The following is a 26595-nucleotide window of genomic DNA, read 5'->3' as shown; positions in this document are numbered from 1 at the left end:
AAAGTTTGTTGTATTGCTGTCAAATTTAAGAATTAATTTAATCTAGGTAAAAAAAAGCTAGAATTAGCAGTTTTGACAAAATAGAGATGGTACACTTTAATTTTTTTCATAACTTTTTCAAATCAACTTAGATTTTCATCAAACTCTACAAATATCTTTGCAATATATTGATCTTACTGAATCATAGGTTGTTATTTTGTTTGGTGTATTTCTGTCAAATTTAAGAATTTAATTAACCTAGGTCAAAAAGCTACGATATTAGAAATATATCTTTTCTCATAATTTGGGAAAAAAGTATATATAAAATATTAATATAATTCCTTTAATGTTTTATTCCTTTTGATATACACTATATAAATATATCAAAAAGGGATGAAACATTAGAAATTATTAAAATAGTTCTTCTGATTTGTGGTGATTTATAAAGCAATACCTTCTGCTTGGGGCAAACTTATTAAAAAGGTCACATCTACCAAAGAGTTTTAAATTCTAAATAACATTTATTCAAAGTTGCAACATCCTGTTAAATCTAAATCGCTGGGCTTTTAATTCACTAGATAAGTAATACAGGAGTTTAAGAAAAGTAGGGCTTTCTTTTTACCTGTAAAACTCATGTGTACTAATGTAATTAAATCATGTATAGTGTCATGTCATTAAATTTGACAAAAAAATATTTTAAAACTTCATAACAACCTGGGATTTAGTAAGATCACCAAGGTAGCTAAATAGTTTTAATAAAATCCAAGTTGATTTGAAAAAGTTATTAAAAAGCTTAAAAGTGTACTATCTCTATTTTGTTCGAACTGCAAATTCTAGCTTTTTTGACCTAGATTAATTTAATTCTTAAATTTGACAGCAATACAACAAAAAACTAAATGAAATGGGATTCAGTAAGCTTGATATATATGTAAGATAACTGCATAGTTTGATGCAAATCCAAGTTGATTTGAAAAAGTTATTAAAAAAATTAAAGTGTACTATCTCTATTTTGTCCGAATTGCAAATCCTAGCTTTCTATACCAAGATTACTTTAATTCTTAAATTTTACAGCAATACAACAAAAAACTAAATAAAATAGGATTCAGTAAGCTTGATATATATGTAAGATAGCTGCATAGTTTGATGAAAATCCAAGTTGATTTGAAAAAGTTATTAAAAAAATTAAAGTGTACTATCTCTATTTTGTCCGAATTGCAAATTCTACCTTTTTATACCAAGATTACTTTAATTCTTAAATTTTACAGCAATACAACAAAAAACTAAATGAAATGGGATTAAGTAAGCTTGTTATATATGTAAGATAACTGCATAGTTTGATGCAAATCCAAGTTGATTTGAAAAAGTTATTAAAAAAAATAAAGTGTACTATCTCTATTTTGTCCGAATTGCAAATCCTAGCCTTTTTTTACCAAGATTACTTTAATTCTTAAATTTTACAGCAATACAACAAAAAACTAAATGAAATGGGATTCAGTAAGCTTGATATATATGTAAGATAGCTGCATAGTTTGATGAAAATTCAAGTTGATTTGAAAAAGTTTAAAAAAAATTATAAGTGTACTATCTCTATTTTGTCCGAATTGCAAATTCTAGCTTTTTATACCAAGATTACTTTAATTCTTAAATTTTACAGCAATACAACAAAAAACTAAATGAAATGGGATTCAGTAAGCTTGATATATATGTAAGATAGCTGCATAGTTTGATGAAAATCCAAGTTGATTTGAAAAAGTTATTAAAAAAATTAAAGTGTACTATCTCTATTTTGTCCGAATTGCAAATCCTAGCCTTTTTTTACCAAAATTACTTTAATTCTTAAATTTTACAGCAATACAACAAAAAACTAAATGAAATGGGATTCAATAAGCTTGATATATATCTAAGATATCTGCATAGTTTGATGAAAATCCAAGTTGATTTCAAAAAGTTATAAAAAAAATTAAAGATGCCTATCTGAATTTTTATATAATCATTTTTTTTTACATATTGTAAAATTAAATTCTTTCATTTCACAGCAATAAATCAAACAACCTAATAAGCTTGAATTTTGTGAGATCAATATTTAATTTAGTTAGATGGGCTGATTTACACCAGTATAAACTAAATTTGAAGGTCAAGACTAGTAGAGACAGGTCCAGACTGGTTGAGACCGAGTCGAGACTAGTCGAGACAGGTTGAGACTAGTCAAGACAGGTCGAGACAGGTCGAGCCTTGGTCAAGACCATTTCAGACTACACAAAGATCATCAAGTACTGAATCAGACTAATTAAGTAAAGTCGAGACCTAGTCGAGTACACTTAAGTACAGTTAAGTACAGTCGAGACAATGTCGAGACTAGTCGAGTAAAATGTGTGCTTGAATTTACTGGTCGAGCACAAAAACTGGTCAATTCAGACTCTGAGGAGTTTGTAGTGATAACAACACCAATGATATAAAAAGGAACTATAAATGTAATTATTTATAAATATTTCGGATAACAGATATCCTTCGTCAGTCAGATTCTGATGTTAAATGAATCATCTTTAAGTCTTCTTAGATTAAGCTTTTACTAAATCTTGAAATTTATACAATAAAAAAGGCAAACCGAACATCAGTTAAGACGCTTGCACCATTCTAAAAATTTGTTGAATATGACATAGGTTATATGACTAATTACATCAGAGAGTTCAAATATATGCTTTAAATAAAAATAATAGTGTGCGATGTGAACTTTTGTGTTGACTTTTAATACCATCCAAAATTTGACAACTTGTCTCACCTTATCCGCGAAAGTTGGAAAGATATCGAAAAACATCCTAAACTATCCAATATCTTTCCCGAGCCACCTGTACTGGCTTCCCGTAGGCCCAAAAGCCTTAAAGACTTGCTGGTGAGAGCTGAGTTATCCTCTCAAGCAGGATCTTTGTCAGTGAGCTCTTGTAAGGATTGTGGAAACAAACGATGTCTGACTTGCAAACAAATACTGGATACCCAGACTTTTAACAGTCACTCTACTGGTACAGAATACACCATATTTTGCAATGTTAATTGCAAGACTACAAATGTTGTGTATCTCCTACAGTGTAAATGTGGTAAACAGTATGTAGGCGAGTCAGAACAGCCGTTTCACAAACGCATGAACGGTCATCGTAGCGACTACCAATGCAAGCCAGACCTCCCTCTTAGTCGACATTTGAGATCCCCTGGCCACACTAAGGCAGATCTCAATCGACTGACCATTACTATCATTGACCACAACTCTGCTTGGTCTAGGGAGGATAGACTTACTCGGGAAAGATTTTGGATAAGAAAATTAACAACTTTGGCACCAAATGGGATAAATGAAAAGATGTAGTTCGACACCATGCAGGGCTTCACATCTGGGTTATATTACTTATTATTACAGTCTCCGTTTCTATTTCTTTTCCTTACTCATCTCTAAAATAAATCTGTTGAATATGTAGCAGGAACAATTCTGCCTAAGATTCGGGGATGCGGACCACAGCTAATTCTAGTTTGTAAACTGATGTGTGCGGAAAACGACTGATGCCAAAAGTGATGCAGTATAATATATCTAAGTACATGAAAACCATAAACTGAAAACAATATATAATTCATTCAACAAAGCACAACTTTTATTATGTAAAGCCAAAAGTGTAGAATTGGAGCATTCAATGACTTCAAATAAACCAGTAATATGGAGGCATGTAGCAAATGCACTAACCTAATGGATGCTTGGTTGGAAAGACTGGCTTTCCTTGGTTGGACTGAATGTCAGTCCTCAGAGGATTCAAAATAAGAATCTAAAAGTAGTTATATAAAATATATAAATTTCTAACAGAAGGTAACCAAAGAATTTGCAACGATGCAAATATTAAACTTTACAATTTAAATAAATATTTTTAACCAATGAATTAAAATGGCAAAAGCTATGTAATTTATCAAATATATCCTTAATAAGTTTCATGTAAATTAATTAACAATGAAATACATAAAATATGAAATTTAGAGTTTTACCAAAGGGAGCTAAAAATTAACTAATAACTCTGTCTGCTACATTCCTCCCCCCCTAAGACAAACGAAAAATTTCATCAATTAAAGTCTGCAAACTGAAATGTCTATCGAATTCATGTATCTGCATCAATACGCACGCAAATCCAAATGTCAGGATCAAACATTAAATCCAAAATACATCAGTTAAAGATGAATCACGAGAATGTTCAAAGAGACCGCAACACCATTCTGATACCCTCCTCCTCCCTTTGAAAACAAATGTATATGAAATAACATTTGACGGTGAAATTTAACAAAAGTCCATCAACGTTCATCAGATTAAATGTCTTTCAAGCAAATGTAAAACTATCACTTTTAGATAAATGTCACTGTTACCGCATACACAAACAAACATCGGCATCAGTTTCAAAGGATAACGGACGCAACTTGAGGTCTTCTTTGTAAGTAGGCTTCAGAATCAGTGGAACGGCATATAGGATAAGGCACAGCTAACGGTTGAAATCCAACATGAAAAGTTATACCAGGCAATGTCCACCAATGTTGATCTCACAGTGGCACATTTGACGTGTACCACCGGGTTCTTTAACTGCATTCCAACGTTGTTGATAACGGTAACACAGACGTTGTGCCACCGGAGATGGATCGGGTCCATCTATATGCAAGGTTCTCAAAATAAAGTTGGACGATGTCCATCTTTTGTGCAAGGTTCTCAAAATAAAATGGACGATGCCCAATTTTGTGCAGGTTTCTAAATAATGGATCAGATCCATCTGTATGAGCTAGAAGTGTTCCTAGCTCAAAGCTTAACGTTCACTCTATTGGTTTCTGCCATGACAAAAGTCAAGAAGTCGGACTCTCATAAACTCCCTAAATACTGAATATTTAGCTAGAGTTTACAATCCAGACAAACGAGCAACAACTCATAAAACAAACCAATTCCTACTCAATACTAGCTAACAGTCTACACTTTAAACTACACAGAAGATCAGCCATAATTAAAGCCAGTAATGAAAATGAAAAATAAAACTAGTTGGGATGTGTAACATCCCTCTCTTGGAAAAAGAAAAACCAAACAGCCGAAATTGAGGCGTGTGACACCTATGAGTATATTGAAATAAATATAAGTTAAAACTATATATTTACAACACAATGTAAAAACAAACATTAAACAAAGGTAACACAATCTGAACTACAACAATCGTTCTTCAACATACCGTCTAATGCTGAGGGCTTGACTTGAGTATCTGCAGACCTGTCATCTCTAGCATGAGCTATAAAAGACGCATTTGAACACTTAGACCTGACATGACCTAACTGATGACATTTAAAACACCTCTTAGGTTTATGTTTCCTTCGTGACCTCAATCGCCTCCTCAATATACTAATTAAAGTTTCAAAACTCGTGTGAACAGTATTACAACAAACTGTACTTTCTGTCTCATCAATAATCTCACGATCACCAGAAAAATGAACAGCTTCATATTCAATAGCTAGTGATAAAGCCTCATCTAAACTATGAGGATGCTTAAAAGTGACAAATTTAGCCATCTCAATATCCAAACATGATGTAAATAAGTCAGTAAAATACGAATCCAAATCGGAAAAATTATCAGGATAAGCCTTGTGAGCTAGTATCTTAAAACGCTGACCAAAATCAGAAATCGTTTCATTTTTCATCAAACTGCAAACTCGCAGTTGAAATTTAAAATATGCCTTCCTCTCCTTAGGATTGAACCTCTGAATGAGAACATTTTTCAAGCAGTCATAATTATACAACTGTGGCCTCTTTAAGAAACGTAAAATAGTTTGAGCATCACCTCTCAAATTCATTATCAACTGACATGCCATCTCAAATTCATTCCACTGATTCCAAAGAGAAACTGTCTCAAAAGAGGGACGAAAGATACCAAAGGGACAGTCAAACTCATAAATCTAAAACAAACTGACAACGCCATGGCTAAAAATAAAAAATAAAAACAGAAAAACAATAGTACACACGACACAACATAGAAAACTAAAGAATAAACAACACGAACCCCACCAAAAACTAGGGGTGATCTCAGGTGCTCCGGAAGGGTAAGCAGATCCTGCTCCACATGTGGCACCCGTCGTGTTGCTTAAGTGATTACAAATCCGGTAAATAGTCTAATTCGGTAGGTCATATTCATGAAAGGGAAGGGGATTGTAGTTACGACGTAAGGAACATATCCGATATCATTTGTGAAACGGTTATTCCATAACGGTCAACCAACTCGTGATGGCGTCCGTAAAATTTACGAAGGGATGATTTCAACTTCACCATTTGGAACTCTTGATTTAATAGCTTCCTTGTGAGAATGAACAAAATAATCTGTAATATCGATGCTGATACCATCAAACAAACAAGGTTTTTCTTCAAACCTAATCATAACTGAATAAACATTTACAAAATAAACCAAACTATGAAAATAAAGTACCCCAGAAATAACTATTCAAAACTGCTCTGATTAGGACTGTCATATCCAGTGGCACCAAGCATTGACTCAAATGTCTGCTCTATTTCTTATAATTTTGATCAGTTACAAACCAGAAAAAGTTGCTTTATAACTCCGCACCCCACCCGCACTACCAAATGTAGCAGGAACAATTCTGCCTAAGATTCGGGGATGCGGACCACAGCTAATTCTAGTTTGTAAACTGATGTGTGTGGAAAACGACTGATGCCAAAAGTGACGCAGTATAATATATCTAAGTACATGAAAACCATAAACTGAAAACAATATATAATTTATTCAACAAAGCACAACTTTTATTATGTAAAGCCAAAAGTGTAGCATTGGAGCATTCAATGACTTCAAATAAACCAGTAATATGGAGGCATGTAGCAAATGCACTAACCTAATGGATGCTTGGTTGGAAAGCCTGGCTTTCCTTGGTTGGACTGAATATCAGTCCTTAGAGGATTCAAAACAAGAATCTAAAACTAGTTATATAAAATATATAAATTTCTCACAGAAGGTAACCAAAGAATTTGCAACGATGCAAATATTAAACTTTACAATTTAAATAAATATTTTTAACCAATGAATTAAAATGGCAAAAGCTATGTAATTTATCAAATATATCCTTAACAAGTTTCATGTAAATTAATTAACAATGAAATACATAAAATATGAAATTTAGAGTTTTACCAAAGGGAGCTAAAAATTAACTAATAACTCTGTCTGCTACAAATATAACAATTTATATTGCTTAAATTTTTGAGGGATGTATAAGTACCAAGCCATTTTGAACTATTTTACTTTAGTCAAAATTTGTTATTATATTTTAACGGCCGTTTGTTTTAAACATCGCAGACTCTAATGTAACTACACTACAGTTGTCAAATCTGAAATATTTAGAAATTTAGACAGTTCAGTGCTGTTTATTTGGAATTCTTATTGACGCAATCTTTCTTGTAACATCATAATATCGACACCGTTAAAGCTTTAAAATTGTGCTAGTTCACATCGCACATTATATTATTATTTTTATTTAAAGCATATATTTGAACTCTCTGATGTAATTAGTCATATAACCTATGTCATATTCAACAAATTTTTAGAATGGTGCAAGCGTCTTAACTGATGTTCGGTTTGCCTTTTTTATTGTATAAATTTCAAGATTTAGTAAAAGCTTAATCTAAGAAGACTTAAAGATGATTAATTTAACATCAGAATCTGACTGACGAAGGATATCTGTTATCCGAAATATTTATAAATAATTACATTTATAGTTCCATTTTATATCATTGGTGTTGTTATGTACACTTTTTAGGCGTTTATATAATTTATTTTATTGTGTACATGTATCGTTACTTGTAACGATCCAGCTCCCAAGTGGGAAAAATCGTTGACTATTATTCAGACGTTTGATATATATATATATAGATAGTTAAGGAGTTGAAAGCATACCGTTCTGTACAATCTATCGACTCTTTCAATCGATGAGAGTATTTATCACTACACGTTAAAAGGGGAATAACTCAATCTGTGTAAAAGACGACTTTACAAATAATACGATACACAAATTAACAAATGACTATTAATATCAGTTACTGACAAACCTGCTCCAGACCTCAATCAACTTTGTACTTGTTTGGATTTATAACTTTTTTTATTTTAGCGTCACTGATGAGTAGCGGAACCCGTATCATAATATTGCAAAAGTATAACAGCTAAATTTAATATGGAATATTCAATGAATTATTTTATACAAAAGGTATAACAACATAAACCATAATATTCATTGTTTGTTGAACATGCACCAGAAGCAGCATCAAATCTATTATGAAATAAACTTTTATTATGGACACGACAAAATAATCCAGTGTAAAGTATTTCAAGATTCCAAGTGATCATGTATCTTGTTGATGCTTGAATTCTTAAAGAAACTTAGCAACCTTGGAACATCGGCTAAGACAATTGCGAGTATAACAGACGTTAGAATGACTACACCAAAAAGTCCAATATATTGTGATGAAGTTCGAGGATCCTCTGCTGATGTCAGTCTTCTTTTTGTTGATGATAATTGTTTTTCATCAATATATAAGTCCCTCTTTATATTCTCTATCATTTCGAGTATTTCTATTGAGGTTTTAAAACTTCTGCATTCATTCAGTGTGCATGTACATTCTAGTGTTGTCGTCGTCACTATTCAAAATAAAATCTATATTGTTTTCAATAAATTATATTATACTGTACTCGTTCTATTTGAGCAGTCAAAATGCGTTGACTGTATATTTCTATGTCATATACAGTCACTGACCCGATATCACTTTTTCTCATGAATAGTTAAATAGAATTTGCGAAATCATATTTAATTATTCATACGACCTCTTTTACCTTTTCTTGTTTCCAATGTATACAACGATGCGTGGAACGACTCAAACTTGTTTCTTTGATAATTTTTGGAAACAAATATTTCACTTTTTAATATTTTTTGTTTGCAACCTATCACTCATTATGTCTTATGTTTAATGCTGATATTTTAGTCCATATTCAAAAACGAATTCGTTCACCGTCGATCGCGAGTTTCAACAGGAAATGTACATTTCATCATGTTGTTTATTTCTCCACCTGCATGATATGAGGCCTTATTAACGGGGATTTTTTTCACAATATTTAAATCAAATAAATATCATTAGCACATTAAACAACAATTGAAAACGTTTTTTTTTCTTTTTTTTTTTCAGATTGCAGTTTAAAGACAATAATAGTGCATTGACTTGACATATCAACGATATAAGGATTCGGTCCGAAACGGGGAAATAGCTCGGCATAGCCTCGCATTTCCCCGTTTCTAAGCCTCATCGTTGATATGTCAAGTCAATGCACTTTTATTGTCTATTTATACTTTTTCTATATTTGTTTTTCAAAATTATCATGATTATAGTAGCATACCCTGTAAAGTACATTCTTTGATATTTATATAATTGTTAATTTTCATTTTAGGGTTATTTGCAATCACTTTAGTGTAAACATATTTTATTTGTATAAGTACAAATTGGATAAGACACAAGTCAAACAGACTTATGAAGTCTTCTCCACTTGGCCCTGGAGAGAGAAAGAAAAACCGCTTAATAAAAACAATGTACCCGTTGAAAATGAAAATGAGCTTGAATTTTCGCTAATTTTAAGGTCGTCTTTTTCACCTTATCTTCTTGTTATGTCGTTAATCTGCATTAAATTATATTATGCATTGGTGTATTACACGTCTATCTTCGATGTCACATTGAAATGAATATTAATTATAAAAAAGAAATATTTCCTTAAAATTAATACACTCATTTGTTATGATACTCACTCCAACAAAATATTTCATACATACTCTCGTTCTTGAATTATAAATTGACAATTTTAAAATATTTATCTTTTGTGAAAACATTAACCAATCAAAATCCTCGTTATCTAATGAATACAAAACATCAATAGTTTTGTACTTTTGAGGCTACCTCAATTTTAACTAAGCTTGGGTCTTGAATTTTGAAAGAAGAAAATGCTATAACCGTCCAAAGTAGAAAACAATATATAAGTGTTGACATCGGAATGACGGACAGAAGAACGAAATACTTTAAATTTACAAGTCCCGTAAACAGGCGTATATATAGATGATTCCGATGTTTAGTACAATGCATATTAGTAGAAGTTATTTATCAACAATTGAAAAACGTTTTATATGATTATATGTATCATATACCATAAAAGATACAATCTAGTGCACGCATGCCTTTGATTTTTTATGCCTCTTTTTTTTATTCGATATTCATTTGATGTTCCTATTTGTGCATTTTGAAACGTATTGACATTGAGATTATTTTTTTTTTAAATCTCTCGGTTTCGGTTTCATTAATATATGGATACACAATAGTTTGCAAAATGTCAATGAAAGATGCAGTGTGATTGCTATGTCTTTATTTACCGCAGAGCTACATTACTTACTCTTATTTATACTTACTTGGTACTAGTTCAGTTGTAGTCTCAGTAGAATTATCAAAACCTGTTTTGTAAATATAATTAACACAATTATAGTTTCATTTGGTTAATGTCATTTGCATACATGATATAGTGAACACGTTCAAGATTATATTTAAAGATTCCCATGTTGGAATGTTTCAACCCCCTCTCTTTAAGAAGGGTATGTTTGTATATGGTTTATGTTGGCGTCTATGGCTCTCAAGGAAATACAAAAAAGTTTTGATTTTACTGTGATGCCGTTACAAAAATTTGCTAATGCTTAAAATCAGTGGAAATATACATATTTTCCTAATAAGACACGTTTTGACGTCGTAAAAAGTACCCTTTTACGTAAACGACGTTATAAACTCCACTGTTACTGTATCATATGCCCTTAACATATCGTTTGCCTTTTTCATATTTGACCATTGGTCACTGTTTTTGTTAAGTTCTAAATCGTTCATTTTATTTGCATGCAGTTACACAATTTCTAATGATTGTTCGCAAAAAAATACAAAATATTAAAACAGCAGACGAATCAATTTAACTTTTCAATATTATAAATCATAACATAAACATACGTGTACAAAGCAATCGATTTTAACGAGTTTCAATTATAGCTTATATAAGTAACATACATTTAAAGTTTCTGTCGTTGAGTAAGGGTTCAATGCCTCCAGTTTCTATTATTTCAAAGAAAACTAAAAAAAAAAAGGTATATACGCATACACATACACATTGAAATTATACATTACTTAATATCAAGAAGAAAAAAAACTGCACTAAATTCACTGAGCGTTATTTCGATTCTTACAGGACAAAACAGTATTTTTCGAAAATACCTAAACAGGTATTGCTGTTCTCGATTTTATTGCCTCCCCTTAAAGCAGGGTAAATACATTTTGTTTGATAAAAGATATATGATAACAGTTTATGTAAGCTGCTAAAATGTTTATATTTTATTAGAATAACAGTGAAAATAATGAGAAAATAACAGTACATTTGTGCGCATGTGTCAAACAAATTATATGCTAATTAGGACACGAGGTGATAAGATCGTCGTACTAAATTGATAATGTAGCATGATTATTTATCACAATGTTTATATACATGATGATGAAAACACTGCAAGCAGTATTTTTTGTGTCTATCATTTAAGAATTGAATGCTTCTTTTTGTAAATTTATTGGGGTGTAAAAGCGTTGACCGAAGTACATTTTGTATGAAGCGCGGAAGCGCTTCATTCTAAAAATGTACGCACGGTCAACGCTTTTACAACCCTATAAAGTTACAAAAAGAAGCATTCAATACTTTTAATTACATTTTTTAGCTATGATCATGAAAATACGAATTTTATATATTTTATTATTTAATTCACCTGTGCACTTTATTGTTGGAGCACGTGTTATTATGAGTGAAAAGTTGTATTGAGCAATGCAACTGCTTACGGAATAACACGTGATGTGCAGTTAGCCAATCAGAATAAAATATTATAATGAAACATACATCTAATGTAATTATTCAGTAGTAATAATAGCATGCCAAGCATGCATTAGATATTTCAACCGTCCATTCTATAGTATTCGTTTAAACAGCAGTCATTCGAACCATCCAACCTGTAATGGTTATAGTCTTCCAAATAAAAAAGTTATCCTAATAGCTTGCTAGCATTATTATTCTATTCCTTAGCATAAAATTATAAAAAAAGTCGAAAATAATAAGAATTTCACACTGGGTAGCATGAATGATTTTAGAATGTTTTAAACTTTTATGCAAGGTTAATGTTCCAGTAAACATATAATAGTTTCCAACTTAAATACAAACCTCTTTTCCATGAAGTAAGATATAACTTTGTTGTTTGTGTCACATTCAATATCAACAACTCATGTTTGTTTTCGAATTCTCCTGAGACCAGATCGTAATACAAAAAGCAATTGATATCCGTCCAGCTGAACAAAGCTGCAATACATCTCATTGATTTTGTGCAGAGGGCTGTACAGCTTTCCCAGTCCTCTGTGTCATCCATTTGTATCATTTTAACATCATGATCGGAGTATGCTTGAACAGTAACGTTTTCAATAACTACTGGTTCAACGAATTCATCTAAAAAAAAGTACAACACAATATGTATAACTATCCCTTTAACGAAAATGTTTGAGGAGTCAGATAAATTTAGAAAAAGGTCAACATTTTAGCTTCGAGCAACACTTATATTGTGCATGTTTATCCTGCCTCATAATACAGTTATATTTACATTGTGACAATCTAAATTACCCATATATTCTATCGACATACTAGGTAAAAGAACCTACTTGTTTGTTTTATTTATTTATACTTTTACAACTATAATAGGAAATCACGTATTAACAGTGGAGGTTATGTTTACCGCGCTTTTGGGAATGTATCTTTCTTTTTATTTGTAATTATGGGAAATATTTTTGAATTGTTTTAGTCATTTTTATTTATTCAATGTTTTCTTGCTATGATCTATATGATTTAAAAATAACAGTAGTTAATATTTGATGTCTCTCTATAGACAATTTTCAAGTTTGTCCGTTACCTAAGAAAACTCGTCAATTATGCGCGCCTGTGTGACGACATTTACCAGATAGAGGGGATCGTTTGTATCCTTGCACTATAAACGTTTATCAAGCGTCTTAGTGATCATCATTGTGCAGGATAAACTAGAAATAATATTTGTTATGTATGTACATAATTTCCTAATGACAGCTGTGCGGAAAGACAATTATGAGAATTCAATTTGCCATATAATCCGTGCAATATAGCTTTATAGTTTTCCAACCACTCGCTCAACATTAGAATGGAAGTGACGATATCCCTAAACGCACGAATGATGTTCACTAAAATCAAAGTTTTTGACGGAAATGTATCGAACTCGAAAGTTGTCTATTGGAAGGGCATCGTATATGAACTACTGGAATGCTATTCGAGGGGCACTCACTGTTATTGTAAAGTTGTATGGATAATAGCCAGAACCCATTCAATAAGATTAAATGTTCAGATCTTTGATATTAAACCACAAATTCAGCAATCAATATTGTATAGTTTATGCTGGGATCCATTCCAACCGGAAGTGAACGCGTGTTTATACATTGCGCATTGCCACATCTTTATGTAAGAACTTTTATAGGTTGAGTTTAGTTTCAACATATTTTATTTGTTTAAGTACAAATTGGATAAGACACAAGTCTTCTCCATTTAACATTTATAGCAATATAATACAAAAATATATGTATGAGCATGTGCATGTATAGAATGGTATATCTATTTAGCATATATATATATATATATATATATAAATATGGATCAAAAGACGGAAAATTGAAGAAAAAAAAATTAATAATAATACAGAGAAAAAAAATTAATAATAATACAGAAAACAAAATATATATATAAATAAATAAATGAATATTTAGAAAACAGAAACAGAAAAAAATAAAATACAAATTTAAAAAAACGAAAAATAAAAAGGACAAAAAAAGGGTGAATAATTTTACTTAGATGATGATGTGTGTGCGATCATAGTTTACTATCTAGACAATTTGAAATCATTCCGAACTTTTAATAAACTCGAAGACATTTTTGAAATGGTTTGATTTTGCTCTAGAGAAAGAAGACAACTACCCAAGGTTAGTAGTTCAATGTTAATTTTACAATTATTTTGAAGCCACCGCAGACTTTGAAACATTTTATTTCGTATGTCTGAATAAAATATACATTTAAAAAAGAAATGATAGGAATCTTCACGATTAACACCACAGCGGCAAGAAGGGTCAGAAATAATATTGATCCTATATAGATCATAGTTGCAAAACATCGAAGTTGGGTGAGAAATATATTCAATTTTCGATTTTCAAATTCATATTGCTTCGGTACAAATATATTACTCTGAGGATAACGGTTTTTTAGTTCAGTTTTAACTTTATTAATTGATTCCAAATCACGAGTTGAATCATCAAGATTATTCCAAAGACGTATGGTTGATGGAATAAAAGATTCATTAGTTAATGCTAGTCTGCGGAAGGTATATGATGTCATTTCCATTGCGTAGAGGCTAGACCGTCATACTTTGTATTATTTTTTTTGGAATTAAATTTGACAAATATTCTGGAACATTATTATTTTGAATATTATAAAACATTTGGATTTGTCTTCTCTCTTTTCTTTCAGCTAATGTTTCCCATCCAAGTTCTTCATAAATAACCATTAAGCATGGGAATATAGGTAACCCCGTAACTATCCTAGCAGCTTGGAGCTGTAATTGCTCCAGTTTATTGACATAACCTACCCCAATATTATCACCAACATCACTTGCATACTCAAATAGTGGTCTTATAAAAACTAAATAGAGTTTTTCTAAATTTTTCCTGTTCAGTTTATATTTCAACTTCCTTAGCATATTTATATGTTTAGACGTACTTAAGACAATATTATCAACGTGGGCATTCCATTTAGCATCATCGGTAGAGGTCTACGATGATCATGTTACTATACTGCTGACTATATTTAAGCTTCAATTCATACTTGTTTAGTTTTAACATATTGTTGAGTATTTATATGATGTCAATGACCCAACGGGAATTAAAATAATACTTACTAAAAGATATACATAAATACGGATGCAGGGCCATGCAATCGTCATATCCGAACAACACTGTTTTTACAGATATGTTCAGGAAAACACACTCTCTATTTCCGCGCACTTTTGGCAGATCTATGTGATTCAGATCAATAAGGTCACACGTGTCTGAATAATATAGCTGTCCATCATTTTCTGATTTGATTGCACCAATCCAAATGATGGAATCATTTAAACTGTAAAATAAATATTATAAGTTATAGATTTTTGATTGACATTGACTAGACAAAAAATTCCATAACAAAACTGAAGAAAACAGATAATAAACTATGTATCATTTCTTATTATTTTTACGATTGTTTCTATTATCGATTGTTAATGCTGATTAAGGGGCCTCCCGAAAACAAGCTTGTCTTTCAACTACATCCCTGACCCTTATCAACGAACTTGTAATCAACTTTTAATAAAGTTTATGAAAATAATGGTATTAGTTATTTTAAGAGTATAACTTAGAAGTTTTAGATAAAACACATGCTTTTGATGGTCCTTTCATTATGGGGACTGTTATGATTTTTTTACTCACTACACTACATTTCAACCCAATCTAATCAAGGAAGTGTTTTCATATTTGATAAAATGGTCTTTGCAACAAAATTTTTTTTTAAATCTTATTATAAATTTAGTCGATAGAACTCGTTTGAGTCTTTTTTTCTGTAACCAAAGAGGAAAGTAGGCTCGATACACTTACTGGAAATTTTAAGATATGGTCGAAGCTTTAAATTTTCTCGAAACATATTTGTACGCTTCGGCGATAAAGTGTATCGAAAGGTAGTATGCATTCCTATTTGCACCAACTATACCCCTTTAATAGCAGATTAATTCCCTTATTGCTATAAACTTCGTCATTCTTACATTTGGTTGACACATTCAAAAATACTTACCGTTATTTTGATAGTATTTCTCCGTTGAATTATTCAGATTTCTCTTATCATTAATGTTCTAATTTTTAACAGCTATGCTCGTTTTGTTTATCATGCGGTGTGTATATAACCTAACGTGTTCGTTATGCCCGTGTGCGAATTGATGTCATAGATGTTAATGAACGTAATCAATGCATCACTGGTAAATTATCGAGTCATATGTTTCGTTATCATAATTCACTTAAAACTTTTACTAAAATTTTTACGAATACAACTAAATGATGTTGCTGTACCGGTAGAACACTAAATTTAACGGTAATATTCTACTTAGATCCCGGAATTCACCTTGTGATCCGTGTAAATTCATCGAATCTTTGAAACAAATGTACTTGTAACGGTTATCTTGCAAATGTTGTAATTATATCTTTGAATATAGTTTACATTCAATTTGGTACAGATATCGATTTTGTCATTAGTAAATTAAATCGTACCTTAATTGTTTTCTGTTCAAAAGGGATGTATACATACACATCCACGTTCATTCTCTATAATGAAGCTAACTGTCCTACAAACAGCCTGTCGATACTTTTGTTTTGTTATTCACAAGTCATGTCTTCTTTGACTGTTCATGACGTTAACAATACTAAATCTCAGGAAAGTGTTTAATTGATTTTATTCTCTGATGCATGTTTTTTGTAATCATTTTAATGGTTTATGGCATTTAACTACCTTTCAGTAATTTGTAGTGATTTTTTTTTACTACACTACATATTTACTTATTTGGGGTGGTTATACCTTGTCTCTCTATTTTTAATTACTATATATACAAGATTTGTTTAGAGTTAAGAATGAATATACATTTTCAATTCTGTTCTCGTACTATTTGGCGGCAAAGTCTTTTGTTCAAGTTATGATTAACTTTTTGAAACTATTTAACAACTCGCAGTGGTATACTACGGTATTGTTATATCTGTATTTATCAACACCTTATTTGTTTTATTCAGTTTTTACATTTGGTCATATAATAAATTTATTCGTTAAGTGTATGATCACCTGTGTTAATATGTCTGTTGATTTAGTTAAGCTATTTCAATAGATATTTTACAATGTTTTATAATGTTTCTTTCTATGTTGTAATGCAACATTATTGTTTCAGGTAATGGTGAGTTTTGGTAGCTAAAACGCTTAAACACGCTACATATGTTTTATTCTGACCTAAGTCAGGAAACTGATGTTCAGTAGTTGTCGATTGTAGTTTGTTGTTGTGGTTCATAAGTGTTTCTCGCTTTTTATATAGATTACACCACCGGTCTCCCCGTTTCAATGGTTTTAAACTAGTAATTTCTTGAGACCTTTGTAACTTGTAATTCGGTGTTGATGACTGTACTTTGACCTATATTTTTTCGTTCTTTTACAAATTGTGATTTGGATAGAAAATTGTCTCATTGTGACTCATACCACATCTACTTATATCCAATTAAACCTAGCATAATCGTATTTGCAATTTTATAATCTTTTTATGTAAGTGATTTTGACTGCGACAATTATTTAAATATGTTATACATTGAATATTTAAATGAATCATAACACCTACTTATCTGATGCTTGTGTATTTTCAGCAAACGTTTTCAAAAGATTAGTCCTCGTGATTAAACCATGACTAATCTTGCAGTTAATCGCTTCTTTTGCTGAGTACCATGTAACTTTCTCTTTCACAGCGTAAATCGTAACATTATTTTTCCAGCCTTTACCAGCTGTCATAAAGATAAAAAATAAAACCAGCTTTATATCTATACAAGCATAACTTTCCATTAACCCTGTATGCTAACATTGCCCATGTGAAATTAAAAAAAAATGTTTGTATAAATATTGAAAGATACAAAAGTGACGTATAAAATTTTCTGACGTCAGACACGCGAAGCAACGAATGTGTTTGTAGATAGATGTTTTTGTGTCTGTTAAATTGTTCCTTTTAAAATTGTTACACGATAATGACTGCTGTACCCATTTTTTGACTATTTTATTTATTATGTCTGTTTAGTTCAAGCATCATTGTAAATATAACGGTATTTGATGAAACTGTAAACAAAATGAGAGGTTTAGCACTATAAACCAGGTTTAATCCACCATTTTCTACAATTAAAAATGCATGTACCAAGTAAGGAATATGACAGTTCTTGTCCATTCCTTTTTTTATGTGTTTTGTCATTTGATATTGCCATGTGATAAGGGAATATTCGATGTGATTTTCCCTGAGTTCAGTATTTTTTTTATCTTACTTTTTGCTTCAAGTACTTCATAAAATAATGATACAATAATATATTAGTATGTACTACGGAGTTCAAACTGAAGTAGGGTGTGACACTTTGTATAAAATTGCAGGTTAACCTGTTTCAATCGATAAACGTTTATTTATTTTGGGATAATTATAGCTTGCTTTTCGGTGTGAGCCAAGGCTCCGCGTTGAAGGTCATGCCTACGATTGTTAACTTTTAACACCTTTTTAAATAAAGTTTAAGAGTTGTATCATTGGAAGTCCTGCAACATCTTCTTTGTATAATCTTATCGATAGACTCACGAAACAACATTTCAGTTTTCAGTATAGCCTAGACATAAACTTTATCCGTTTTAATTTTGTTAAAGATGAACTAACTCTCAAAATGATTTAAACCGATTTTAACTAACATTCTCATATTCGATGTTATAGCATACCAAAACACAAATTAAAATTACAAAATCTGAATTCAACAGTTAACAATGTATTTATTAAAAAAAACTTCGTGTGTATTTAAGTCTAGAGACCATCTAATAAACCATTGAGATGTCATCCGAAAACTGACGACAGTCACATTACACGGCATAAACATAAACATTATATAGAAAAATAGGGAAATCGTGCAATAAGATTTGCCTAGGTCTGTTTGATTTCATTTTATAGGTTAAAGAAAGAAGTTAGTTATCTTTTTTACATGTATAAGAATGAGTTCATGTGGATCGAATCTGCCAATCAAATGGTTTATCTTTGTTTTACTTCTAATGTTTACATTCATTTCCTTTTAATATCGAACATGCAACATTCAAGCGTTATCCATCGCAAGCTAATGGGTTAACTCGAGTGTCACGTGAATACGGATTCAAAAATGTAAAATTAATCACTTGCAAGTGAACAATTCATGATTGATGTTTCGAAAGCTTATTATGTCCAAATTGAACCATACTGGCTGCTAAACACGATTTATTATTTCACTATTTCACTTCATTTATGATTGAACAAATCAATCATATTTTATATATCTCGCAGCTAGTGCCTTTTCAATGATTTAAAATTCTAATTACCTTTTGTTGACTACTAAAACTCACAAATAACATATAAAAAAAGATTTGTTTATCTAGTGCATTTCAAAGATGCCGTCAAGGATTTATGACATTATCATTTTCAAGTCGGTTTGTTTTGCAAAATCATCATACAACGGGGAAAACAGAAATGGGAAAAGCCGTAAAAATCGGAACAATTTCCTAAGTTTTTTTTACGGAAAGTTTGAAATAACTAATGACAATATTGTAATTCATTTGTTAAACTAACAATTAGAACTACTAAATACAAAGATGTGTTGAGGGTTTCTGTCTTCCATGCATTTTTTGTTTTATTTTTGTGTCATTGATCATGGCGTTGGATTTCTTGTTCCTTTTGTTTCCCATAATTGCCTGTCGAAGCCATTTATAGTAGACTAGAGTGTATGGATTTTAACTATAAATGAAGGCCGTTGAGAGAATTATAAGTGTGTACATCTAAGTCTTTTGAACTCACGTGGTGCTTGTTTCATTGGCAATTACACTTACTCACTGGTCATATTCTAGTTTGACAAAAGTTGTAGTGTTTTATTCAACAGTTTGTTCTGCCCTGTACCAAGTCAGGAATATAATAGTTGTTATCTAATAGCTCGTTTTTATGTATGTTGCATTGTCGTTTGTTTTTGTTGCATTTTAGTTTTCTGCTATTTGCTTTTTGTGTGTATCTCTCGGTTTGTTACCCCGTTTTATTTTCTCTCTATCGACTTAAGATTTTTGAACAGTACAATACTACTGATCCCTTTATTTCCCGCTCTTTTAAGAATTCGTCAACAAAAGAAATATAGTGCATTATATTGGTTTTCAGTTCGGTTTTATAGTTCATCCGAATTTGAAAAAAAGTGAAAACCCGATTGTTAAACCATTATCAGTAAAATATATTATACCATAAACTGTGGTTTCTCCTGAAATTCTTTCTGGGACCAAACATACTGAAAAGTAACAGAAAACAACATTTCAACTGTCATTTAATGACCAATGACTACTATTTGGAAGTCTTTTTTTAATTGAGGTTGTGGTGAATTTACCTTTGCTGTCTTTTGCCTATTTATTAAGAGTTAACTATTGGTGTCTGTGTTTTTACGCATACTTACAAGTGTTTCCGGTTTTTCACGGATTCACCCCGGTCGTGTTACGATCGCAAAACATTTATTTTACTTAACAAGGTCATGTTTAGGTAAATAATAAATGGTAGATATTCATAAAAAGCATGTTTTATATCCATTTATATATTATAAGATGCTCGTATTTAACAACTGATAAACCATAGTGGAATTTTAGTTTAAAGACACTGCATTAACTGAAAACAATCATTATCAAATAGTATTTAGCTTGTGAGAACTATTAAATGGGTCGTAAAAGTTGCGCATCCGTAAATTTGTGTGATTCGTAAGGAATCGAAATAAACCCCGAGTATGGTTATTTGTAAAATTGAGAATGATAAAGGAGAATCTGTCAAAGAGATAACAACCCTACCATAGAGGGCGGCCAACAGCTGAAGGCCACCAATACGTCTTCAAGCAACGAGAAACTCCTGCACCTGGAGGAATCCTACAACTGGCCCCTAAACAAATATGTATACTAGTTCAGTGATAATGGACGTCATAGTAAACTCCATATCATACAAAAGAAACTAAAATTAAAAATCCTACAAGACTAACAAAGGCCAGATGCCAAGTATTGCTTGATTACGTAGTTACATAAATACATGTTACATATTAGGACATTTAAAACTTAGATAATCCTATTGTTAATTTTTCAAACTTACAAATCAGAGAAAACAATCCTACAGATTGAATGTTCATATCTTAATCATTGAGTGAATCCTTTAAGACTGGTGTTTATATCTCAACATCTCCAAACAACTCTGCGTGCTCTAGACAACGTTACCGTATTACTCATAAATGAACATGCATAAACAATGTTGCTTTTTTAAAAGTGAACAATAGGATCTACAGATTGATTTGAATTTACATCTAACACCATCGAAATGACAATATATATATGTTAAATGAAAGTTACTTATCGTATTGATATAGTCTTGTTTGTTGAATTAAACTATCTTGACAATAGGCACATTAGATTCGTTGAAATAAAATGATTAAATGTAAGCAAATACTAAATGCATTCGATACATTAAATCATGTCTGCTGATGATTATTATGTTTGTTTAAATTGTTTCAAGATTAAAACTATACAAAATCAAATCAAATAGCAATTAAAAAAAAGTGATATATGACAAAAACGTTTATACAATTTTGATAATTTGTTTCGAAATGGGGGTTAGTTTTTATCAAAAATTGATATATTATATTCTTCCTCTTGAAAAAGGAAAACAAAAATGAAAAATAACCATGAGATCACAATACTCAAAGATTCACAGCTTGATTCAATGCAAAGATAATTATCTATTGTTGAAGATTGTATGTTGACCTTTTGGTGTTTTCCTGTAATTTGATAATTTGTTGTTGCTTTTTATATAATATATGTAGATAAAGTATCTTTTTATTTTCAGACTTTTACACGTGGAGCTTTTAGCCAATCGTATACAGCAATTTGTACCGAATAGTCTCCAACGTACTCATACGAAAATGAATCTATACCAAAACTAAATTGATACATATATATGTACAGCTGGTCGAACATCAAGCATATCGAATAATAATCGACATTTAAAATTACAGACGATATTCTACACTCAAAACGCGCACCCTCACATTGCAATATTACTGTCGACTACAGTATCGAATACACACGACTCATATAATGAGAACTATTTATATGATTATAAACACACAATTTCATGTACTTAGAATATTCATGTTGATAATACAAATCATCTATGGACACAAAGAAAAGAATAGATGTTACGAAAAACAGTTATAATTTCTTTGATTATTTTACAATTGATCAAGTATCATGTCAAATTTAAATGTTTTGAACCAGTTGTAATTAAGTAGAAACACTAATTTAGTTTTACAGATTATATTGTCATTCATTTAAACCGCTACCGGTTTATTCTCGCTTTTAATGATTTATTAGTAATGCACTTTACATTAAAACGAAATATATTTATTAAGTAAATGTGTATGTGCTCTTTATCTTTAAAGCTCAAATTTTAATTGATATTTTTTTGTTTAAGAATCAATAATGTTGAACAATTACCTAAGTATTTGCTTAGCTAATATAAAAATGAAGATGTGATATAATTGAAAATGAGACAATTTTGCACAATATACCAAATGACAAAGAAATTACCAGCTATAGGTCACCGTTCGGCCTTCAAATATGAAGTAAGCCAATACCAAATAGTCAGCTGAAAACAGCCCCGAAATCGCAAATGTAAAACAATTTAAACGGTAAAAATAACGGCCTAATTAATGTACAAAAACATGAACGAAAAACAAATATCATACACAGCAACAAGCGATAAGCACTGAAATGCAGGCTCCTGACTTGGGACAGACACATACATACGGAATGTGGCGGGGTTAAACATAGTACATGTTGCATAATCCCAAACCTCCCTCTAAACTTGAACAATACAACATACTAACAAACAATACAAGTAAGTTGAAAAAGCATTATAGAATCGATAACACAACTCTAGCAGTATTCCTGACTGGTGCCCTCTCTGTGCTTCAAGCTTTGACGAACGACAAACTACCTCAATTCCATCAAGCTTTATACAACAACAACTGTGACAACAGTACTACATGGAAGCCCTTCACACTATGGAGTTTGGGGTAATGGACAAGCCGATAAACTAGCAAAGCATGGTGCTAAACAACAACAGGTCTCGGTTTAACATTCCTCAACAGCAAGACAGTTACCAACAGCTTACAAGTTTAGCATCGAGATACTACAGTTGGTGTCAGTATCCTGTAAAAACGACATATCAATTTTATATAATATGCCAGCTTTAGCTGGCACTTATGGTAGAAGCATCGTTTTGGAATAAAGAACGATAACTCTCTCTACACGACCCACTTGAAAAGTTTTGTCACTCTCGTTAAATCTCGTTCGATTATTTTTTTTTTAATGGTGGCCGAATTTAACGTTTCAACGTGACCTTGAAAAAACGGAACAGATCGGAATAATTTTGATATTAAATACGACATGAATTTTTATTTGTTTGCAAAAACAAGAATTCAGAAATTTTGGTTACTTGTGTAGCAAATGGCAAACTCTCAACAAATCTTTTCATTGATTATGTCACATGTATTATATGTCTCTGGTCACACCTTATACAGTCCCAGGAGATGGAAACTGTTTAGTTTCCTCTCTCTAAGTTTAATCATAAAAAGACTCTTTAAAGAGACTTAAGTCTGAGTAGTACATTTAGAACTGACTACTGTATATATTGCATGCTCCCATATTGTCCAAAATTGGATTCTTTTTGGGAAGATGGAGTTATTATGATTACCCATGAGAATACCATGACTTTGATAGGTATATACAGGGCATGTTACTTGGAAGTACAGATGGGTGCGGTCCTAACCTTGACAAAAGTTAACTTTATTAATAGAGTTAACTTGTTGACTGCTTTCTAAGTTAACTTGAGAATTTTTAAGCAGTCAAGCAAGTTAACTTCGTCGTTGGTGGACCAGACCTACGGTCTGCTTTTTTAGGACTGCTGCATGCAGACCTATCGACAAGTCTGCTCCAGACCAGACCTGTGGACAAGTCTGCTTTTGACCAGTCCTGAGGACAGGTCTGCCCCAGACCAGACCTGTGGACAAGTCTGCTTTTGACCAGTCCTGAGGACAGGTCTGCCTCAGACCAGACCTGTGGACAGGTCTGCTCCTGACCAGACCTGAAGACAGGTCTGCTTTTGACCAGACCTGTGGACAAGTCTGCTATTGACCAGACCTGAGGACAGGTCTGCTTATGACAGATTATCGTTATAATCAATTTAACTATTGTCAGTTTATTGTTTTAATTTTGTATGCCATAACCATTTAATGTAAATGTGTTTGTGCGAATAAAATATTGTCTATTGTCTATTGTCTATTGTTATAAGAGTTTTCATATCAGCCTTGAGCTTTCCGCATGATTAAAATGTGTAAACAACATTCGCATTGTTTTTCCACATATATTATTTATTATTTACTCGCTAGACTCTACTAGATATTATACAAATGCTCTCTTTTATTTGATATACTTGTATTCTTATATAAATAAAAAATGGCTATACGATCACCATGATCACACAGAGTTTGTTTTATTAGAAGGCGGATAGAAGGGTTATCCAACGCATTGGAACAATATTCTTATATCACGGGATATCGGCAACATTGTCTACGTTACTTCGTTCCCCGTTGTTTACCTGTCCCTTCCTAAATTTTACTTTATGCATAAATTTATACTTGCATGGATATTTCATTGATATTCAACTTGTTTGCATTGGATTTACTATTCTATTTCCCGCAAAATATTCTAACAGAAATTGTACAGTGTCCGTAAGCATACGGTGTGGTAAAACTATCAACAATCTCGTCAAATTTGTCAGATTTATCGAGAGATTTGTCATTGCCGATATTTATATGGGACATCCTAAAATTATACTCAATGCGCACTCTAATGAAATAGTTGCCACTTGACGTTTAACTATAAACAAAATCAATCAACCGACATAATAGATTCCAAGAAGAGAACCTCGTATACTTTTTTTTATTAAATCATTGTAAATAGTAAAAATGAATTCAGACATGTCAGTGTTGGTACTTTGATGATGTGGCATAATAGTTTTGTTTTACACGTACACCATCATGAACTCCTATATATGATCTGACTGTTATAATGAATAAATAGATGAAATTCTGACATTCTCAATTTAATCAGAATATTTTTTGCATTAATAGTTTTCCAATATTATTGATTACGTGTACATTTACGGTCCTACTAAAATGTGAACAGGAGCGCCAGGAGAAGACATGAAGGCGCTCGGTACAATGGTATGCGGGTATATAGATTTGTAAATAAAAGTGCACATATGATCAGTTTTGGTCAACTAGTTTTGTTTTCCAAGTCAGCATGAGGTATTAAAACTACTGAAATTTTGTTACGTATCAATATTTTGAATAAAAAGAGGACACGCTGGTATCCTAAATTTATGCGAACAAAAATTTGTTGTTATTAAATTGCAATATTGCTGTCCATTGTCATGATTATATAATACATTGATTCCTGACATAAAAAATATGACTGATTAATGCTATGGGCGTACGTCATGGTGTATATAGATTTACAAATTAAATACACATATGGTCAGTTTTGGTAATGCGGTCAAATAATTTTGTTGTACAAGTCAGCTGGAGGTATCAAAACTACTGAAATTTTGTTACGTATCAATATTTTGAATAAAATGAGGACATGCTGGTATCCTAAATTTATGCAAACAAAAATTTGTTGTTATTATATTGCAATATTGCTGTCCATTGTCATGATTGTATTATACATTGAATCCTGACATAAAAAATAAGGCTGATTTACTATGCGGGTATATAGATTTACAATTTAAAGAGCACATATGGTCAGTTTTGGTGGATGCGGTCAAAAAATTTTGTTGTGCAAGTCAGCTGGAGGTATCAAAGCTACTGAAATTTTGTTACATGTCAATATTTTGAATAAAATGAGGACATGCTGGTATTCTACATGTTCTAAATTGATGCGAACCAAAATTTTTTTCTATTATATTGCAATATTGCTGTCCCTTGTCATGATTGTATTATACATTAAATCCTGACATAAAAACATGGCTGATTTACTATGCAGGTAAATAGATTTTCAAATTAAAGTGAACATATGGTCATTTTTGGTGGATGCAGTCAAATAATTATGTTGTACAAGTCAGCAGGAGGTATCAAAACTTCTGAAATTTTGTTACGTATCAATATTTTGAATAAAATGAGGACATGCTGGAATTCTAAATTGACGTGAACAAAAATTTGTTGTTATTATATTGCAATATTGCTGTCCATTGTCATGATTGTATTATACATTGAATCCTGACATAAAAAATATGGCTGATTTACTATGCGGGTATATAGATTTCCAATAAAAGTTTACATATGGTCAGTTTTGGTAATGCGGTCAAATAATTTTGTTGTACAAGTCAGCTGGAGGTATCAAATCTACTGAAATTTTGTTACTTATCAATATTTTGAATAAAATGAGGACATGCTGGTATCCTAAATTTATGTGAACAAAAATTTGTTGTTATTATATTGCAATATTGCTGTCCATTGTCATGATTGTA

At 31.4% G+C, this 26595-nt stretch overlaps 1 long non-coding RNA gene across 1 annotated transcript; it reads right to left on the bottom strand.

Annotated features, from left to right (window-relative positions):
- Nucleotides 1-11102: 11102 nt before the first annotated feature.
- LOC139486083 (uncharacterized) lies at nt 11103-15296 on the bottom strand. The gene is made up of 3 exons (XR_011655474.1): nt 15085-15296; nt 12291-12569; nt 11103-11167 (listed from the first exon to the last, which is right to left on the bottom strand). It is a non-coding gene; the product is annotated as an uncharacterized lncRNA (long non-coding RNA).
- Nucleotides 15297-26595: the final 11299 nt, after the last annotated feature.

Source organism: Mytilus edulis, chromosome 8, assembly GCF_963676685.1.
Source record: "Mytilus edulis chromosome 8, xbMytEdul2.2, whole genome shotgun sequence".
NCBI lineage: Eukaryota > Metazoa > Mollusca > Bivalvia > Mytilida > Mytilidae > Mytilus > Mytilus edulis.
This window is presented reverse-complemented; position numbering and strand designations above follow the sequence as displayed.